Source organism: Peromyscus californicus, unplaced genomic scaffold, assembly GCF_007827085.1.
Source record: "Peromyscus californicus insignis strain IS unplaced genomic scaffold, ASM782708v3 Scaffold_5__1_contigs__length_169319896, whole genome shotgun sequence".
NCBI lineage: Eukaryota > Metazoa > Chordata > Mammalia > Rodentia > Cricetidae > Peromyscus > Peromyscus californicus.
In genome coordinates, this window is record NW_026294573.1 from 86,944,696 (window position 1) to 86,952,794 (window position 8,099).

Consider the following 8,099-nt stretch of genomic DNA (forward strand, 5'->3'; position numbering starts at 1 on the left):
TCTTCCTGGACTGGTGATTCTGAAGTGACCTTGGCAGCTGCAGACAAGGGTAAACAATGGATACTCTATGGTGTCCTCTGTTGCTACGAAGGGTGCTTGGTAAGGTGGGTGTGTAAATAGATGCAGCCCCATTGCAAGGTGAGGAACGAGCATCCGCACACCATTTACTGACGCTGGGTTGACTACAGCAGTGTTTGAACTGGCCACTTCTAAATCTAGAATGCATTTTTCGGTGTAGACTTAGGTCAACTCTGCAGTCACTCCCTGGCTCCCCTGCTTCCTTTATTATAGGACGTTTCTTTCCTTTGCCATTTTGTGACATACTTTTTAAAAAAGATTATTATTTTATTGTATGTGTGGAAATGTTTTGCCTGGATGTATTTGTGCATCACATGCATGCCTGGTGCCCATGGAGGCCTGAGGAGGGAGCTGGGTCCCCTGGGATTGGAATGACAGTGGAATTTTGAGTCCTTGTGTGGTTTCTGGGAACCAAAGCCTGGTTCTCTGCAAGAGCAGCCAGTGCTCTTAACTACTGAGCCATCTCTCCAGCCCTTGTGACACACGTCTTACATATTAAATTTGTTTGTGGCACTATACTTACCTTTGGACTTTTGGATTCTTTGAGCCACAGTGCTAATTTGGCTCCATTATCACACCACTTTGATACTGGTTCTCCATGACTTATTTAACGCTGTTAACGTCACCACGCCAGGCCTCTCTCCACCATTTTGCCAGTTCTGTTCCAAATTATTTTAAAATGCATTTTGTCAAATTCTAAAAGAAATCCTTTTAGAGTAAAACATAAAATAATACCATTTATATTATCTTCTGTAAAAAAGTTACATTTCCCCCCCATTATTCAAATTTTCTATTATTGCTTTCATGGAAAACTATGTTATTTCTGGGGGTCTTCTGTCTTTGTATTTTGCTGTTTATATCTGATTGTGAAGTAGATCTTGGTTTTAATTTGTTTTCTGTCTTATATCTGTTTATGAAAATTATTAATTAAAAAATATCTATCACACTTTCATGATGTTAGTTATTAAACTAGTATATTATCACTATTGTTGCCCTGATGAAAATATCAACTTATTTTTACTTTTTTGAGACTTAAAAAAATTATTAATGAGTATGAGGTATGTCTGAGTGTGCACATGTGTGCAGGTGCTCTCAGAGGCCGGGAGAGAACATCGGAACCCCTGGAACTGGAGTTACAGGTGGTTGTGAGTGGCCTCATGTGGGTGCTGGAAACTGAACTCAGGTCCCCTGCAAGAGAACATGCACTCTTAACTTCTGAACCATCTCTCCAGCCTGAACATCAGATTTTAAAGTGAGTAATCACAGCCTCTGTGGAGGAATCTTCCTTCTACCTCTCTGAGAGTTATTCCTATGCTTTCTTTTTCATGTCTTATCACATCAGCCTGAATTATCAGTATACTATTGAATAACAATAGCAGTACACTGCTCACCTGCCCACCTCCGCTTTCCTAATGGGAAAGTCTCTGCCTTTTTCCATTAAAGCCGCTAGCTTGGGTTTTAATAGATCTTTACTATGACAAGAAGTGTCATACTGTTCCTATTTTTATTTTTTTTTTTTTTTTTTTTTTTGGTTTTTTTTCGAGACAGGGTTTCTCTGTGTAGCTTTGCGCCTTTCCTGGGACTCACTTGGTAGCCCAGGCTGGCCTCGAACTCACAGAGATCCGCCTGGCTCTGCCTCCCGAGTGCTAGGATTAAAGGCGTGCGCCACCACCGCCCGGCGTGTTCCTATTTTTAAAAAACTGTTTTGACATCCATTGAAACACATTTTTGGCACACACTAGAATGATCGTATGGTTCCTATTATTTAATCTATTGATCTGCTGTGTTGTATTAATAGTCCTTGTGCTGACCCTGCCTTGCATTGCTGGAGACCCTCCATGGTCATGGTGGTTTACTCTCCTAATAAGTTGCTGAACCTCATTCTCTGGGACTGTATTCTTAAGCGATATTAGATCCTGTTTCTTTTTTTTAGAAAAACAGTTCTTTATCAGAGCTCAAAATCAGAACTGTATTTGCCTTGCAAAATGAATTAGCAGATTTTTTTTCACCATTCTTTCTCTATGTTAAAGAAAAATTTATGTAACACGGAAATGCAGTGTTCTGTAAAATTTGGATAGATTTCTCCAGAGACATTCCGGTGGATAAGAATGTCCTTTTCGAGAGTGGGGAAGATCACTCTTTCATATATCTCTCCCGCTCTCAGATTTTTCATTGTGTGCCTGTCTCACCCACATTTCTCGTGTCTGTGGCGTTACTTTATAATTTTGTAGCCTGTCATCTGTTTAATTGATAATTTTAAAACAAATTTGCTGTAGAATTATGTGTGCTCCCCCCTCGATATGTTTTAATCTTTTTGATTCATTGTTATAATCACTTCCTCATTTCTGATTTCATTTGGGCCTCTTTTCTTTTCTTGATTATATTTGCCAGAGGTTGGTCTTTCTTTATTAACTCTCACAGAGAACCAGCTCTGGGTTTTATTTATTGATCCCTCTGTTTTTGTGTCTTCTAATTTGTTTATTCCTGCTATCATCTTTCTTTCCAGCTTAATATTTTCCTTAGGGTCTGAGTGCATGCTGGGGGTGGGGTAAGAAAACCCTGCTTTCCAGGGGCCAGAGCACGTGGTTTCTTTATGGTTTACGGTCTTTAAGTTAAAAAAGCCTGTGAAGCAGAGTTCATGCCCACTGACAAGCTAAGTGACTGCCTGTGATCTTAAGATGTACAGTGTGTAATATGGGGGGAGGGGGGCCGTAATGACTGTGTTGTCAGGAGGGGCATTGGGAAATAGCTGACCCAAAGACGACTTCTAGGAGTTGGGGTGTGTGTGTGTGTGTGTGTGTGTGTGTGTGTGTGTGTGTGTGTGTGTAAGTATGTGCAGCCCAGGGGTCAACTTTGGGTGCCATCTGCCTTTTGATTATTGTGTGAGTGAGCATGATGTGAATGTGGGGGGGTGGGGTTGCGTGCATGTCGCCGCACCTGTGTGGAGGTTAGGAGACAACTTCATGGAGTCCGTCCTCTCCTCCCACATTTACGAGAACTCTGGGGATCAAACTTAGGCTCTCATGCTTGCACAGTGAACATTTTCCTAACTGAGCCGTCTCCCCTGGCCCCAGGAGTGCTTTTGTGCCAAACATCCTTCCCATCTCCTGTTGAGCCATCTTGTCAGCTCCACGTGCTTTGCTTGTTTGTGTCTTTGTTTGTTTTGAGACACGATCTCTCATTGGCTAGGTTAGGCTGGCCGGCCAGTGAGCTCCAGTGAGCCTCCTGGCTCTGCTGGAGTATATATGTCTGGCTTTCTTACATGGGTTCTGAGGATCAAACTCAGGTTCACATGCTTTCACAGAAAACATTTAGCAACTGAGGCATCTCCTCAGCCCCTAGGAATGCTTCTGTATCAGGCACCTTCCGCACCTCCAGCCCCACCCACCCCTGCGTCCTTTGACCACCTTGGTTGGGTCCTGCAGGTGGCTGCATCTCCATCTGTACTCATGTGTTTGTAGAAGGAGAAATAGACTCCCAAGAGGCTCATGGCTTTACCGTGGGCTATTCCGTTATTAATAAAAACAGTCTCAGACATCTGGAGGGACTTACAAAGAGTCCTGTTAGAACTCAGGGAACGGGGCGGGGGGGGGGGGATGTACGTCACTATTTTTCTTTATTTTTACTAATTTCTCTACTGAAATTCAGCATTCTTTAAACAAACTGGAGCCACGCTAGCCATGCTATGACATGTCTCCAATAAAAGTCACAGACATCTTCTTACCACAGGTCGGTGGCTACAGCATCAGACACTCACAGTTACAGCCTCACCCAAAGCATTTCCTTTCTCTTTCTTTCCTTATAGAAATACTGGGGATTGAACCCAGGGCCTCATACATGGCAAGCAGACTCTTTACCACCGAGTTACATCCTCTAGATCGTTGTCTTACTTAGGGTTTTTATTGCCGTGAAGAGACACCATGACCATGGCAACTCTTATAAAGGAAAGCATTTAATTGAGGTGACCGCTTAAAGTTTCAGAGGTTTAGTCCACTATCATCACGGTGGGGAGCATGGCGGTTGAGAGTATGGCGACATGTAGGCAGACATTGTACTGGGGTTCTGGAGAATTCTACATCTTGATCCAAAAGCAACAGGAAGTGAACTGTCTCATTGGGTGTGGCTTGAGCATATATGAGACCTCAAAGCCAGCCTTCACAGTGACACACTTCCTCCAGCGAGCCACACCTACTCCAACAAGGCCACACCTCCTAATAGTGCCACTCCCTTTGGAGACCATTTTCTTTCAAACCACCACAGATGCATTTTTAAAACATAATGATGAACCAGGAATGATGGTGCACCCCTGTAATCCTAGAACTGGGGAGGCTTAGAGAGGGTGTACTGGCTAGTCTTATCACAACTTGACACAAATTAGAGTCATCTGAAAGGAGGGAATCTCAACTGAGAAAGTGTCTTCATAAGATCTAGCTATACTGCATTTTCTTCCTTAGCAATTGATGGGGAGAGCCCATCCCATTGTGGGTGGTGCCACCCTCGGCAGATGGTCCTAGGTGCTATAAGAAAGCAGACTGAACAAGCCATGTGGACCAGTAAGCAGTACCCTCCCTGGCCTCTGCATCAGCTCCTATCTCCAGGTCTCTTCCCTGCTTGAGTTCCTGTCCTGACTTCCTTTGATGAGGAACTGTGATGTGGAAACTTGAGTCAAAGAAACCCTTTCAGCTCCAAGTTACTCTAGTCATGGTGTTTCATCCCAGCAATAGTAACCCTAACTAAGTCACAGGGAGGTCAGGATTCCAAGGCTAGGGAGAGCTACAAACTGAGTTTGAGGCCAACTAAGGCTACATAACAAGACCCTGTCAAAGAAGAAGAAGAAGAAGAAGAAGAAGAAGAAGAAGAAGAAGAAGAGGAGGAGGAGGAGGAGGAGGAGGAGGAGGAGGAGGAGGAGGAGGAGGAGAAGAAAGAAAGAAAGAAAGAAAGAAAGAAAGAAAGAAAGAAAGAAAGAAAGAAAGAAAGAAAGAAAGGGAAGCTTCTCTAGTGTTGTCTTCCACACCTACCCACAAAATACAGGTAGCAGGATTATATTTCTATACATTTCAAATATAGGTAAAATGAAACTATTCTCTGTGTGCGCACCCTCGTGTGAGTATGTGTGTATGTGTGCATGTGTATTCACATGTGCGATGGTCAAAAGGTATCTTTCAGAATTTGATTCTTTTCTTCCAACATGTAGACTCCAGGGATTGAACTCAGGTCATCACTCTTGGCAGCAAGCCCCCTTACCCACTGGGCCATCTTGCCTCCCTCCAAGCTATTATTTCTTTTCAAATGTAAGGCAATGAAAGACTAAAACCGAAGAGACAAAGGCACAGACAGGGCTGCCTGTGTCGGGTTGGCTTGGGAGTTGGGAGAGAGGCTTCAAGGGATGGAAGCAATCGGTCTGTCCACACTTCCCTCATGTTTCATGAACTTTCCCTCCACTTCATTTTGAAAAACTGTGTATGAGGCAAGGTAAACATCCAGAGAAGAATGAGAGGGATAGCCCCAGACACTTCTACCCATGCTGGGACCGTTGGATCCACCCTCCAAGCCCCCATTTTACCATGCATGTCTTGTGTTTCCTATCCAAAGTGCTAACTCTCACTTTAGTAAGTTCTGAAGTTTCGTGTGTTTGGTTTATCCAAGATTGTTCTCTCCCGTTATCCCAGAAGCCTTCTCTGACCGACCCCTGCCCAAGGTGGGTCCGGAGGCAGAGCTCCCTTGAAGAGGGACTTCAGAGTACTCATTTGACAGTCAACCAATCACCTTTGAAATCCATCTGACAACTGTCTATGCCCCTTCCTGCAATTTAGAAAGCCACCACCTTGGGCCATTGCTCCATTCTGCAGATGAAGAAACTGAAGGCCAGAGAGGCTAGGTGAGTCGTCCAAGGATGCACAGTAAGGGGCTCAGTGGCAGAGTTAACACCCACTTGTCCCGTTTCTCCGCCCCTCCCATCCCATTCCCAGCCCTCTTTGCCAGGTCTAATCCAGAAGCCTGCTCTGAGCTCTGCACCTAAAAGAAACGGCCCCCACCCCGGCTTGCTCCTTGCTGAGAGTCCAGTGGCCGAGCCAGATGGGGCAGCCATTGCTCAAGGCAGCTTGAGCAGGGAGGGCCGCGGCTCCTGCGAGGCTTATTGCGCCATCACTCACTTCCTGTCAGGCCTTATTGCACCAACATCTCCTAAATGACAGAGTTGGATTCATTAACTGTAAATTCAATCAAACTTGAAAGAGAGAGAAAATAAAAGTGACTTGGAACAAGAGGAATGGAGGGTGCCGGGGAGCCGCATGGAAGCAGCTCAGGCCCTTTCCGACTCTCAGCCTGCCACAGGCAGAAGGCAGTTCCTGTCTGAGCTCTGCCAGGGCACAACTGCCCCTAGCCTGTGGTGAGGCCTTGGTTTGCTCCTCTGTAGGTGGGGTCACATCGTCTCCGTGCAAATTCGTGGAGGATGGGATGGGGGAGGGGGTTATCGGGAAGGGGGGCGATGGCCGATGACGGTGGGATCAGATCACAGGCAGAAGCACTCCGGCTAGGGGGTCCCCGGCTTGCAGCCTGAAGCGAGGGAGTGGGCAGTGCACGGCATAGCTGGAACTCCTCGTTAGGGAGGTCCTCAGATCTCAGCTGCGCATTTTTGATTCACAAGAGAAATGCCTTTTATGCCTTGGGAAATGGCTCAGTGGGTAAAGCGCTTGCTTGGCAAGCATGAGAACCTGAGTTAGGATCCCCAGGGTCCTCCTCGTATATGTGTCTCTAAACCCGCTCCTAAGGTAAGACGAGGGGTGTAGACAGGAGAATGGTGAAGGCCAGCTAGGCCCCCCATGTTGGGACAGGGAACAAGGAACCCTGTTTCAAACAAGATAGGAGGCAAGGCTGTTTTCTGACCTCCACACATGTGTGTGACACATGCACACCCACACACACCATACATAAACACACGCACGCGCACACACACACACACACACACACACACACACACACACACACACACAAGGATCAAAAGCCAAGAACGTCTTTTCTCTCACGGCGCGTGTATAAAAGCAGAACCATTTTGTACTGCAGCAGACACATGCTACTTTTTGTTGTTGCATTGTTTGGTTTGGTTTTCCCCCTCGCTGAATTGATTGTATGACCTACTATTGAACACCTTAGACAAGGTCACAGCAACCTGGAGAGTAGCTGGGACTAGAAGCAGTCTTCTTGGGCCCCTGATCTATCCAGGATGCGTCTGTTAGCTATCCCTGTCTGGTCGGGGGGGGGGGGGGGGGGGGGGAGACGACAACAATGGACAGGCCGGCTTCAGCAGTAAGGCTCATGGGAAAGGGCTCCCAGAAGCACTTGCACTCTGAGGGGAGTCTGATAAACAGGGGTTGAGTGGGGGCATTCAGCAAAAAAGCCAACCCAGGGGTCTGATCCTGATTCTGCCACTCTAGTTCCCTGAGCCCTTGGAGGGGACACTTCTCTCTGAGTTTCCGTTTTACCTTTACAGGTGTGAGGAGGGTGTGGAAGGTCCCCCACACTTGACGGAGAGGTGACTAGAAGTTCCTTTGGACCTCCTACGGGCTGCTTTGAAGCACTGCCACCTACTGGTCACTTCCTCTCATTACAGCCCATCGGTTGGGAGGGCTCTATAGGTAATTCACCCACATTCGGCAAGTTCTCTAAATCTACAGAACAACCTTGTAGGGAAAGCAAATGTCCTTGCTTTACCTCATGTACAAGGTAACTGGAGGGCAGAGAGGTGAAGTGACTTATTCAAGGACACACAGGAATCCCACATGGATGTCCTGGCTCTCAATTCAGGCTTGGGATTCAGCTGTGACAAAACCCAGTAGTCTGCATGACTCTGGGCTGGGACCGGAGTCAGTCTGGCCAGACGGAAGGGAGATGGCCGCTTATGTGGATGGCTCCAAGATGTGGTATATTTCATACTGACTAGCTTGCTCCTGGCTCCCAGGAAACCCAAGTGGAGGAATGATTGTCAAAGAATGATATCATCTGGCTGCATCTTGCAGGAGGTG